Source organism: Hyla sarda, chromosome 8, assembly GCF_029499605.1.
Source record: "Hyla sarda isolate aHylSar1 chromosome 8, aHylSar1.hap1, whole genome shotgun sequence".
Lineage (NCBI taxonomy): Eukaryota > Metazoa > Chordata > Amphibia > Anura > Hylidae > Hyla > Hyla sarda.
Window position 1 is genome coordinate 155,156,974 of NC_079196.1, and position 12,185 is coordinate 155,169,158.

Sequence of the window (12,185 nt, forward strand, 5' to 3'; positions counted from 1 at the left end):
TTGGGTAGTGGACATCCGTGGAAAAGAGATTTGACCAAATGAACGAGATGGGGCTGTAACGTGTCATAGAACTGTCTATAATAAGTCAGCGAGAACCCATCAGGTCCGGGACTTTTTCCTGGTGGAAACGAGTTGACCATTTTGCTTATCTCTTCTGCGGGGACTGGTGCCATGAGGTTAATTTGAATGTTATCATCAAGACAAGGGAGGTCCAAGTCAGCGAGAAAATTAGCAATCTCCTCTTGCGTTTGGTGTGGAGGTGTCAGTCTCTGTTATGTTATAAAGGGTGGATTAAAAGCGCTGGAAGGCTTCTGCTATGGCAGGGGTCGAAGTGTGTAGTACTCCCTGTGCATCCTTAATTTCAGATATCTGTTGCTTCGTTCTAGCTTTTTTTATGAACGAGGACATAATCTTACCCCCCTTGTCTCCATGTGCGTATATTTTGTGTCCATGGTGAAGATAGATTTTATCTTATTTGGCATTCAAGAAAGCATTGAGTTGTTCCTTAAGGGACTTAAGTCTTTCCTGCAAAGCCAAAGCCTTAGTGCGCTTGTGTGTGCGTTCTACTGTAGAGATGTCATGTAGGAGGGAGTCTAACTTAGCTTGTCTTTCTTTCTATATTCTCGTGCCCCAGGAAATGAGGATACCTCTAATAAATGCCTTGTGCGCTTCCCACACAATGGGCGGGGAGGGGCCAGAGGAAGCGTTCAGGTCAAAGTAAGATTTCAAGTGGAAGTGGACATCTGCAGAGACTCAGGTATCATCAAAGAGACTCTCAATAAGGCGCCAGTGCCTAGAGACAGAGGGGGAGGAAGAAAGAGAGAGGGAGATGAAGAGGGAAGCATGGTCGGAATAGTATTGGAGTCAATACCTGAGGCCGTGAGGTTAGGTAGGAGTGAGGAGTGGATCAGGAAATAGTCCAATCTGTGCTACGTATGGTGGACCGAGGAGAAGTGAGTATAGTTCTGGACGGAAGGATTTTGCAGTGGCCAAATGTCTGTAATAGATAAATCAGAGAAATTAGAATGCAATTTGGAAAGTGCTCTTTGGGGTATGGAAGAGTGTGCAGAAGACGTGTCCAATTGAATGTCCAGAGGGACGTTGAGATCTCCTCCTAAGATTAACGGGCCGTCTGCAAAACCTTTAAGGAGATCTAAAATAGACAATAGCCATGCCACCTGTGCATGGTTAAGGGCATATATATTTGCTAGGGTCGATTAAGTGGAGTAGAGTTGTATGCGAAGAAACAGAGCTCTACCTTCAGAGTCAGTGTAAGATTGCAATATCTTAATTGAAAGATCTCTATGCATGGCTATAGATACTCCTTTGGACGCAGAGGTGTCATGGCATGAATGAAACCATTGTGTATACTGCTTCTACGTTAATTTCTGTATCTTGCTCAGTTTAAAATGCGTTTCCTGAAAGAAAACTACAGATGGCTTAAGTTTACGTAGAACATCCACTACATGTAGCGCTTGTTAGGGGAGTTCAAACCTCTAACATTGAATGAAGCAAAGGTAATAACAGACATTCCAGCACAAGTTAGTAGAAAAACACCTTCTGTTAGGGAAGCTTGGAGGGTGAGATGTACCGATAGAAATAGTAAAAGAAAACTAGATAAAAGGGGGGGGGAGGAGGAGACAAAGGAATAAAAGAAGATAATCGGGGGGCTACAAGTGTGTACTATGTGGGAAAAGGAAGGGGGGGGTGACGAGGTTGTCGTCAAAAGGTGGGGAGTAAAATTAGTGAACCCCTGTCTTAAAAAGGCAAGAGCAACGTGGAGTGCTATGTAAAGTTTGCGTGTGGCAAAAGTAATAAACAAGGGAGAAGGAGATGAGAATTAGAGGGGGGGCGGGGTCGAAGGGGGGTATGAGGGGTGAAAAAAGAAAATAAGGAATTCATATCCTTCATACAGAGTCCATCATTCAGCAACTAAACATCTCTACCATACATGTTAACCATATAAACTAAACATAGAATTAACATTATAAAAATAACCATGGCATGCATCCGAGGAGGGGCAACGGGGGGGGGGGGGGGGGCTCTTCCTCAAGTCCCTGGATTATAGCAGAGGCCTTGTATAGGAGGTATAGGAGCAGGAGGTGGGCATCAACAGAATCAGGAGGCAAGACTTAAGGTACTAAGCCCATGGGTTGGGGGCTCCAGGAGCTCAGAGGGAGTGAGGGGGCATGAAGTATAAGGGAGGGGGGGGGGAACAGTAGATAAGAAGATTCTGAGGCTTCATTTGCCGGGCCAAATTGGGCAAAGTCTGTCTTGATGGGGTGCAAGAGTCCCATAGCATCCAGCAGTTTAGTGAAGGGGGGGGGGGAGGTGGGGATCGGAGAAGGGGGAACCAGAAAGAACCAAAAAGGGGAGGATGTGGAATCAGTAGCAACGACTGGTACAGGGGCAAGTACAGTACTTAAGAAGGGTTCCTCTGCTCCTCAGTGTGTAAACTCTAACTTCAGAAGAACCAACTGGTAAAACCTGCAACAGTTCCCGTCAGCTCAGTTCCCGTCAACGATCACTTGAGTGGATGTCCACCGGGACATGGATCAGCAGGGCAGTCAGCCTGCCATAAGCATCAAGCACAGAGAAGAAGAAGGTTTTCCTCAACTAGACAGAGGAGCATCTTTCGTCTCTTTTCTTAGCCTTGTTTTGTATTCGTCGGACAACTTGCGTCCATTCTTGGATCTTCGGAACACAAGATAGTGGGAAGAGGTCCTAGATGGATAGCCACAATGGGACCTCCACGGATTGAATTTCCAGGGCCTGCCAGGCTGCAGCGAGGTCATCCGGGGTCCGGATGAAAATCCTTTTCCCATTTTTGTTAATTGAAAGGCCAAAGGAGAACAGCCATGCATATTGTAACCTTTTGTCCCGAATTTTCTCTAGAAGCAGTCTTATTAAAGGGGCGTCGAAGGGGCTATGTCCTGATATAGCGAGACCTCAGCCTCTCCGTAGTGTATAGGCCTCTTCTCTCTTGCTGGCTAAAGGGGAACAGCCATGCATATTGTAACCTTTTGTCCCAAATTTGCTCTAGCATCAGTCTCACTAAAGGGGAGTCGAAGGGGCTATGTCCTGATATAGCGAGACCTCAGTCTCTCCGTAGTGTATAGGCCTCTTCTCTCTTGCTGCTTGGAGGATGGCAGCCATATCAACAAAAGGACAGGAGGCCACAAATGACATCTCTAGGTGGGTCAGAAGGCTTGGATTTAAGACGGATAAAGAAGACCCAGAAGGCCTGCAAATATCTCTGTGGCTTTTCCCAGCAGTGCTTCAGCAGCCAATGAATCTGATAATCCTTTAAATCTAATAGTTTCTTTTCTGCTGCAGTTTTCTTGGTTCTCAATAAGGGTGAGAGCATTGTTGATTTGGTCTCTGAGCATCTCCGTCCTAGCAACGTGTGCTGTAGAGTGAGAGTCAGGTCAGCGATTGCAGATTCCAGGGCCTCCGTCCTAGTACCTATGGCATGTACCTCAGTTTTTATGTCCACCAGTTCCATCATGACCGGTTTGAGAGCCTGGCTGAGGGCTTTCTTCATGAAGGATTTTAAGAAGTGTTAACAGCAGATGAGTGTGCCGCACTGTCATTACTGTCTGCCATCTTCTTCAGAGTCTCTCTGCATTCCCACTTCAGGTGCCATCTTGGATAGTCGGGCGGGAGAGAAAGCATTCCTCTTTTTGAAGTATTTAGCTACACCTGCCTATCCCTTTGCACGTCTAGGAGATTCGGCAGGTTCCTCAGGAGTGTAGCATCCGATCTTGCCCATTAGTGAAGTGAAAAGTGGTAGTTTATGGATGCTGAGCTTGTGTGTGGCAGGAGAGCAGTATCTCCCACGTCCATTTCAGTCCTCAGCTAGGCTCCGACCCCATATACCGAAGATTTATATTCATTTCTGCATCTGAGGCATGCTTCATTTTATATAACTTGAAGCTATTGGTTAGAGCCTAAAAGGGGTTCTTCTGCTTTGATCCCTACTTCTAAGAAGACACCTTGACAGTAAGCTGATAAAGCTTTCCACTGCTTGGACCCACAGTGATCAGCTGTAGTTTGTGATATAACCTGCCATTAAGTGTTTAGTTAGTGCCATCACAGGTAAAATTAAACATTACTCAAATGGTCACTGTGATTGCTGATGAAAATTAAAGACCTTATGCAATATGGTTGTTAAAAAAATAAATAAAAATAGAATATTTAATTTAAAAAAGGGACCCTGAAAATTCTACTACTAGGGGTCCCCATACCTACTGAAGCACCATTAGGCTTGTCCATGAGTCATGGACAAGAGATAACTTATGGACAAGGCTGCATGAGCAGACACACAAATCACCTCCCACAACCACAAGGAAGGACCTACCCCCACCCACCAATCACCTACCACCACAACAAGAAGGGACAACCCCTTCCCCTGAGAGGATTTCTAAAACTGTAAGCTAATGAACAGAGGAATTGTTATAATAAATATAGGTGATATAGTCATAAAAATTAGATGTACATGGTCAGGATTAAGTACTGAGTAACATATTAAAAAAATTTTTTGTGGGATTACACAGCTTTATACTCTAGTGTAAAGAGAAGTTTCTAGAACTATTAACCCAGAATTCTCTAATAGAATACCCTAAACCTTAGAGGTTTGGTCTGGATAAAGGGGTGGTCATCTAGAGAGGTTTCACTGTTTAAGAAAGTAGGTGTTCTAAACAAGACAGCCTCCAGAAAAATGTTTTACATGAAAAAGCAGGTAAAAGTGTGTGGCAGTGCACTTCACTCCCCAGTCCTCAGAGCTCTACCTCCAGCTTCTCTGGATGTCACAATAGGCCACAAAACATTAATCATTGCCAGATGGAGAGTGAAGCACACTACTGTGCTTTTTCTAGTTCCTTTTTCCTGATCACTGATCCCTAACAGATCAAAACTTTTGACATGTCTTTTTTTTTTATTTTTTTGACAGGTACATTTTAAAGCACTTATCCCCTGCCACTATAGAATATATTGCAATAAAAGAGTTTCATCTTCCAAACTTGTGTGCAAGCCTTTATTTTAATTTCTGGGAAAGTTTTGATGTCTGTGGGTGAGCATTACCCTGCTAAAAAATGTCAGTTGGAAGCCATGAGAAGCAACTAGAGATGAGCGAACTTTGATTTGATTAGTCACTAACTTCTCGGCTCTGCAGTTGCTGACTTTAGCCTGCATAAATTCAGGTGCTCCAGTGGGCTGGAAAAGGTGGATACAGTCCTAGGAGACTCTCTCTTAGGACTGTATCCACCTTTTCCAGCCCACCGGAGCACCTGAAAGCTGAACTAATTTATGCAGGCTAAAGTCAGCAACTGCCGAGACGAGAAGTTTGTGACGAATCAAATTACTGTAAGTTTGCTCATCTCTAGAAGCAACACACATGGCTGGAAAATGTCCTGCACATGTAGTCGAGCGTTGTTCCTTGGTTCACTACTACATTACCATTTGTAAGTGAAGGTTTTCCAGATCACACCAGCAGTTGAGGCAGTAAGTCACTTCCTAGCAAAAGCAGGATTGAAGTGGTCACTATGAGGCCTCAATACTCGTCCATCATCAGATCACAAACAGAACCTTAATGTTTTGCTAAAGATCATACAGTTCTAGTCTGCAGCTGAATGGGTTTCTAATTCACAGCACTCCTGCTAACACAGGTGACAGTGGCAGACTGATGGCTGGTCAATTAGGGGACATGTAATGGGCATCGTCGTGACACCAAATTGCTTATAGCTAATCACTTTGCACACAACAAAACTGGTAAATAACAAAACTGTGGGAAGCTGCTGGTGCTTGTAGGCACATCAAATGATCCTCTCTCCTAGAAAGATGTCTAGGATGTCTGGATGTCCGCCATGTATGGGAGACCTCTTATAATCACTGCTTCCAACAACTCTTTCCAGTTTGGGAAGAATGGCCTAGATGGTGACCAATTTGTTGAAATGGACATCCTACTTCTCTCAGTCCAATGATGCACTCCCTCTCATAGTATTTCAACCAGGTAAAATGTCTTTGAGTGTGTCATAGAAGCATGCCTAGCAGACAATGATCCTTTACCAAGAGGTACACTACCCATAAGTAACCTCTGAGAATATTTTTTATAGTGCAGCAGGGAAGCACTTTTGGTCTGATTAAATACTGGATATGTGGCACAATACAGTATCTAATCAGGCCAAGGTAAGATGGCAGCAGAGGGTGCCCTTACCTTCCTCCGGTCGCCTACTCATTTCTCCAGTGTTGTAGCCTGAGAAAGCCAGGCTGTATCAGCTGAGTGCCGATCTTAGCATAGCATTCAGCAGTGAATGCAATCTGATGATTGCATTTAAAAGTCCCATATAGGGACATAAAAAGTGTAAAGCAAATTAGATAAGATTAGAATAAATATAAAACCTCTTCCCCTAATAAAAAAAAATTCAATCACCCTTATTTATCCATTCCTGTTCCCCCCCCCCCAAAAAAAAACTATATATATTTGGTATTGCCACATGCATACATGTCCAAGCTATTAAAATTTAATGTTTATGATCCCGCACGGTAAACCGCGTAAATGTAAAAAAATACCAAACACAAAAAATACAGATTTTTAATCACATCATATATCAGAAATAAATAAATAAAAGTGATAAAAAAAAGTCCTATCTAAACAAAAATGGTACCGATAAAAACTGCAGACCATGGCACAAAAAATATGCTCTCATACATCCCTCCAGGTTTTCTTATTAATTCCTCCCCCCCATAATTTTTTTGGGTTGTGTAATACATTTTATGTCAAAATAAAAAGGTGTCAATACAAAGTGCAATTGGTCATGCAAAAAACAAGCATGTGGGTCTGAGGATGAAACAATAAAAGAGTTAGGGCTCTTAGAAGGTGAGGAGGAAAAAACATAAATGCAAAAATCAACATTTCCAGTGTCCTCAAGGCCAAAATGGGCCCAATGTCCTTAAAGGGGTACTCCGCCCCTAGCATCTTATCCTCTATCCAAAGGATAGGGAATAAGATGTCAGATCGCAGGGGTCCCGCCGCTGGGGACCCCCGGGATCTCCGCTGCAGCACCCCGCTATCATTACTGCACAGATGTAATGACCGGCGATACACGGGCCGGAGCATCGTATGCCATGGCTCCGCCCCTCATGACATCACAGCCCGCCCTTGAATACAAGTCTATGGGAGGGGGCGTGGCTGCCATCACGCCCCCTCCCATAGACTTGCATTAAGGGGATGGGCCGTCATGTCACGAGGGGGCGGAGCCGTGATGTCATAATGCCCCGGCCCCTGTATTGCTGGTCATTACGTTCAGAGCGAGTTTGCTCTGTGCAGTAATGATAGCGAAGTGCTGCAGCGGAGATCCTGGGGTCCCCAGCGCGGGACCCCCCGCGATCAGACATCTTATCCCCTATCCTTTAAGGGGTTGAGGAGGGTGTTAGGACTCAGACCCAAATTGATCTGAGTATGAAGTAGTGAAAGGAACAACAGCACTCCAGCTTCTTTATTTGAATCTCAGGACATAAAAGGTCATACAAAGAAAGAGCAGACCCTCATTGTATGGCCTGTTATACTCCCTCTTTGTATGGCCTGTTATGTCCTGAAATTCAAATAAAGCAGCTGGATTTTATTGTGCAGTATGGGAGTGCCGTTGTTCCTTTCACTACTTCATACTTATATATTTAAATGGACTGTTGCTGTCTACAACTGAGCACCTGGGATATGCTGCAATAACTATTGTGACGTGGGACTGCTACTCGGAGCACTGCTGTGAGTGACTCTTAATAAGGAGTGCTGACATGCTTTCTACTTTACATCCAAATTGATCTGATCTGATATAGACTGGTACCTGAATCTGTTGGATATGCCAGGGCTGACATCACAGATACAGCAGAGCTTCCTTTTCTTTAATATAAGTTTGTCTCATATTGCAATTAAAACTGAGAAATACATAAATACTAATAATAATACTTTTTCTCTATATGTACAGTACCAGGAGCACAGCCAGACCCCTCTTCTTCTTCTCACTGTCCCGTGCCTGACTGTTAGATAGTTGGCTGCAGTGGAAGCCTCCCCCATTTGCTTTTTGCAATAGGGCAAAATATTGTTTAGCCACCCTGCAGGATTTAAATAAGATGTTTCAAGATCATCCAGAAAATTCTCTAAAAGAGCAAACATTGAAGGAAACTATATTTCTTGTTTAAATGTATCATTCAGTGAACTATGTTGTTGCTCTATGACCCTCACTTTTCTATGTTGGAAGCTGGAATATTACCAGTACGCCCCTTAAAGGAGTAATCTGGGATTGCATTTATTAATTTATTTATTATCTGCTGTTTTTCTTAATATCCTTCAGCCCCTTTTACAAAACGCCAGTGGGTATCTATAGATTTGACAAATTTATGCCAGAAACCATGCCATAAGTTTGTGACGGGGGTCTGACATTTTGTATATCTAAGCCAAAATATAGCGCTAGGTATGAGAAGGAATCAAAGAATTTCATACCTTACCTGATTCTGACTTAACAGAAGTCTAGAGGTTCACAAAAACAATGTTTTTTGGGTATTAAGGTTGAGAATCCTTGGTAAAATCAATGCAATATATATGGTTGACAAAACCTAACTATCATTCATATTACATTACATTATTGTATCAGTGATTTCCAACCCTATAACTCCGCCCCCCCTCCCCCCCAATAAAGAAAAATACACACACCTAGGATGGCCTTTCGGCTGAGTTTGGAACATTTAGTTCCGAATGCTGTGCGCGCACTGCAGGCGTCGACCATGCCCCCTTGTGCCTTGAGGCCACGCCCCAATACAAGTCTATGGGAGGGGGTGTAATGGCTGCCACACCCCTTCCATAGACTTGCATTGAGGGGGCCTGACCTGAAGTCACGTGGGGTTGTGGCGCACCCCCGCAGAGTGCGCACATTAGGAAAGTAGCCGGAAGGCTGGCCAGTGGAGTGCGCTTTAAGCTTCTGTTAGGGCAGGATGAAAGTGTTCTTGCATAAATGAATATTAGGCATAGTCTTAGATGAGTGCCAGACTCAACATTACCAGGCTTGTGCTGGGAAGATGAGATGGGAAGCTGAGCTGAAGGCTACTTATAGGGGTAGATAAAAAAAAAAAATACATCTACCCTGTTCTACTTTCAGGCAGCTGCAAAACATTTCTTGGTTGGCCTCTATGTTCTAGTTGGTCACAAATGATATATCATTTTCAGCCATGAACAAGCAATACATGGAAAATTTGTAAATTTTTGGGGAATAATGACTAGCAGTTGAAAAGAACATAAGATGGCACTCCCTGCTAGTACTATTTTGTAATGCATTCTAATGATGCAATTGAGAAATAATCACTCAGTGTTATAGCTGGCAGGTCATATGTCTGCACCTGTTAATAAATAATTGTTTAATACCTCAAAGCCAAAGTCACTGACTTTAGTTCAGCTCTGGAGAAAGGCTAGCAGGACTTTTCTGTGTTTTTTCCAAAGGGCTTCACTTCCTGAGTACAACTAATTGACTATATTACTACCACCCTCTCTGCACTGTGGTTTCACCTGCAAAGCAGCAATGAAAATTAAACAGACAAGGGTCGAGACCGACAAAAAACTATTTTACAATTATTCTGAAATTTATTAGGAACATCCTCAGCCAAGAAATTTGGAAAAACATGTTCAAAGTAAGAGTACACACTGTGCTCTACAACTGAACAAAGAATATTTATACAAGGTAATCCTTTAAAATATCGCAAGTACATATTAAGAACTAAAAAAACCCTTAAATATTCAATCTCACATAAATGAGAACACCTCTCACATTTTTGTAAATATTTTAGTATATCTTTTAATGTGACAACACGGAAGAAATAACATGCTGCTACATTGTAAAGTAGTGAGTGCACAGCCTGTATAACAGTGTTTAATGTTGTGTCCCCTCAAAATAACTTAACACCCAGCTACTAAAGGGGTTATCCAGGTTTTGTTAAAGGGTTACTCCGGTGCTTAAACATCTTATCCCCTATCCAAAGGATAGGAAATAAGATGCCTGATCGCGGGAGTCCCGCAGCTGGGGACCCCTGAGATCATGCACAAGGCACCCCGTTTGTAATCAGTGCCCGGAGCATGTTCGATCCAGGACTGATTACCGGCGACCGCAGGGCCGGCGGTGTGTGACGTCACGCCTCCGCCCCCGTGTGACGTCACGCTCCGCCCCTCAATGCAAGCCGACGGGAGGGGGATAGCTATCACGACCACTCCCGTAGGCTTGCATTGAGGGGCGGAGCGTGACGTCACACGCCACCCGACCTGCAGTCGACCATAATCAGACCCGGAGCGAACACGCTCCGGGCACTGATTACAAACGGGGTGCCGCATGCATGATCCCGGGGGTCCCCAGCAGAGGGACTCCCGCGATCAGGCATCTTATCCCCTATCCTTTGGATAGGGGAGAAGATATTTAAGCACCGGAGCACCTTTAACTTTTCACTATTGTGCCTGTGATGTCAAGTTATGTCTTTAAGGGGTATTTGAGTGGAAAACTATTTTTTTAAATCAACTGATGCCAGAACATTAAACAGATTTGTAAATTACTTCTATTTAAAAATCGTAATCCTTCCAGTACTTATTAGCTGTTGTATGCTCCAGAGGAAATTATTTTATTTTTGAATTTCTTTTCTGGCTGACCACAGTGTTCTCTGCTGACACTTCTGTCCATGTCAGGAACTGTCCAAAGCAGGATAGATTTGCTATGGGGATTTGCTCCTACTCTGGACAGTTGCTGACATGGACAGAAGGTATCAGCAGAGAGCACTGTGTTCAGATAGAAAAGAACTATACAACTTCCTCTGTAGTATATAGCAGCTGATAAGTACTGGAAGGATTAAGATTTTGAAATAGAAGTAATTTACAGATCTGTTTAACTTTCTGGCACCAGTTGATAAAAAAAAAAGGTTTTCCACCAGAGAACCCCTTTTAAGGCATGCATGTGTGTCTTTATTCTCTGTCTTTAACATGGTCTGTTTCTTAGATTTCTTGCAATGTGTGTAACCCTTTACTAGTCACAATTGGCACAGTGGTGTTGCTAGGGGGGTACGCGTAGGCCGGCGCAATGATGTGACATCATCACGCCTGCCCGAGATCTCGTCCCCACGGCTCACTTGATGCAGGCCTGAAGAGAGGGAGAGAGCTGCTCGTGGGAACGTATGTTTGGGGCAATATGGTACAGGGGCATTATTACAACTTGGAGGGGCACAGAACAGGAGTATTATATATGAGGGACACAGAACAGGGTCATTATATGTGAGGGGCACATGACAGGGGGCATTATAAGTGAGGAGCACATGACGGGGCATTTTATGTGAGGGGCACATGACGGGGCATTTTAGGTGAGGGGCACAGGACAGGGTGGATTATATGTGAGTGGCACATGACAGGGGCCATTGTGGTTACCTACGGGGAAAGGACAGGGGCATTATTATTATGTGGGGCGCACAGGACAAGGGAGGGGGGAGGACAGAGGCACTATTATTATTATGTGGGAGGGGCACAAGACAGGGGACATTATTATATTTTATATGTGGGGGCACAGGAGAGGCATTATTACTATATGTTTTATGTTTTGAATTTCAGAGATATGGTGTATTTTATAAGGAAATTCTGGGGTGTTATGGTTTTTATGAGCCACAATATTTTGCAGTATTGTATTCAGAGGGTGCACTGTAAAACACGGTTATATTTGAAGGGTTCAGTGTGTGGTAGTATTAAATTCAGAGGGTACAGTGTGCGGTAGTATTATATTCAGAGGGTACAGTGTATGGTAGTACTATATTCAGAGGGCGCAGTGTATGGTAGTATTATATTCAGAGAGCGCAGTGTGTGGCAGGTTTGTATATTTAGAGGGTGCAGTGTGTGGTAGTATTATATTGAAAGGGAACAATGTGTGGCAGGTTTATATTCAGAGAGTGCAGGGTGTGGTAGTATTATATTCAGAGGGTACGCTGTGTGACAGTATTATATTTAGAGAGTGCAGTGTGTGGTAGTATATTCAGAGGGTACAGTGAGTGGCAGTATTATTAAGAGAGGGTACAGTATGTAGCATTATTATATTCAGAGAGAGCAGTGTGTAGCAGTATTATATTCAGAGAGTACAATGTGTGGCAGTATTATATTCAGAGAGAGCAGTGTCTGGCAG

General features: G+C 43.6%; 1 protein-coding gene across 9 annotated transcripts in view; it reads right to left on the minus strand.

Moving 5' to 3' along the window:
* The window catches only part of SNX29 (sorting nexin 29), an 819,108-nt gene that overhangs the window by 206,460 nt on the left and 600,463 nt on the right, over window positions 1–12,185 (minus strand). The window contains exons 20-21 of one of the 9 annotated variants that reach the window (XR_008847045.1): window positions 9,413–9,553; window positions 8,008–8,109 (exon numbers count right to left, since the gene is read on the minus strand). The exons of the other annotated variants lie outside the window; for them this stretch is intronic. The gene's annotated coding sequence lies outside the window, so the exon portion shown is untranslated. Of the gene's footprint in view, window positions 1–8,007; window positions 8,110–9,412; window positions 9,554–12,185 lie in introns of those variants that run through there. 9 annotated transcript variants of the gene reach the window in all.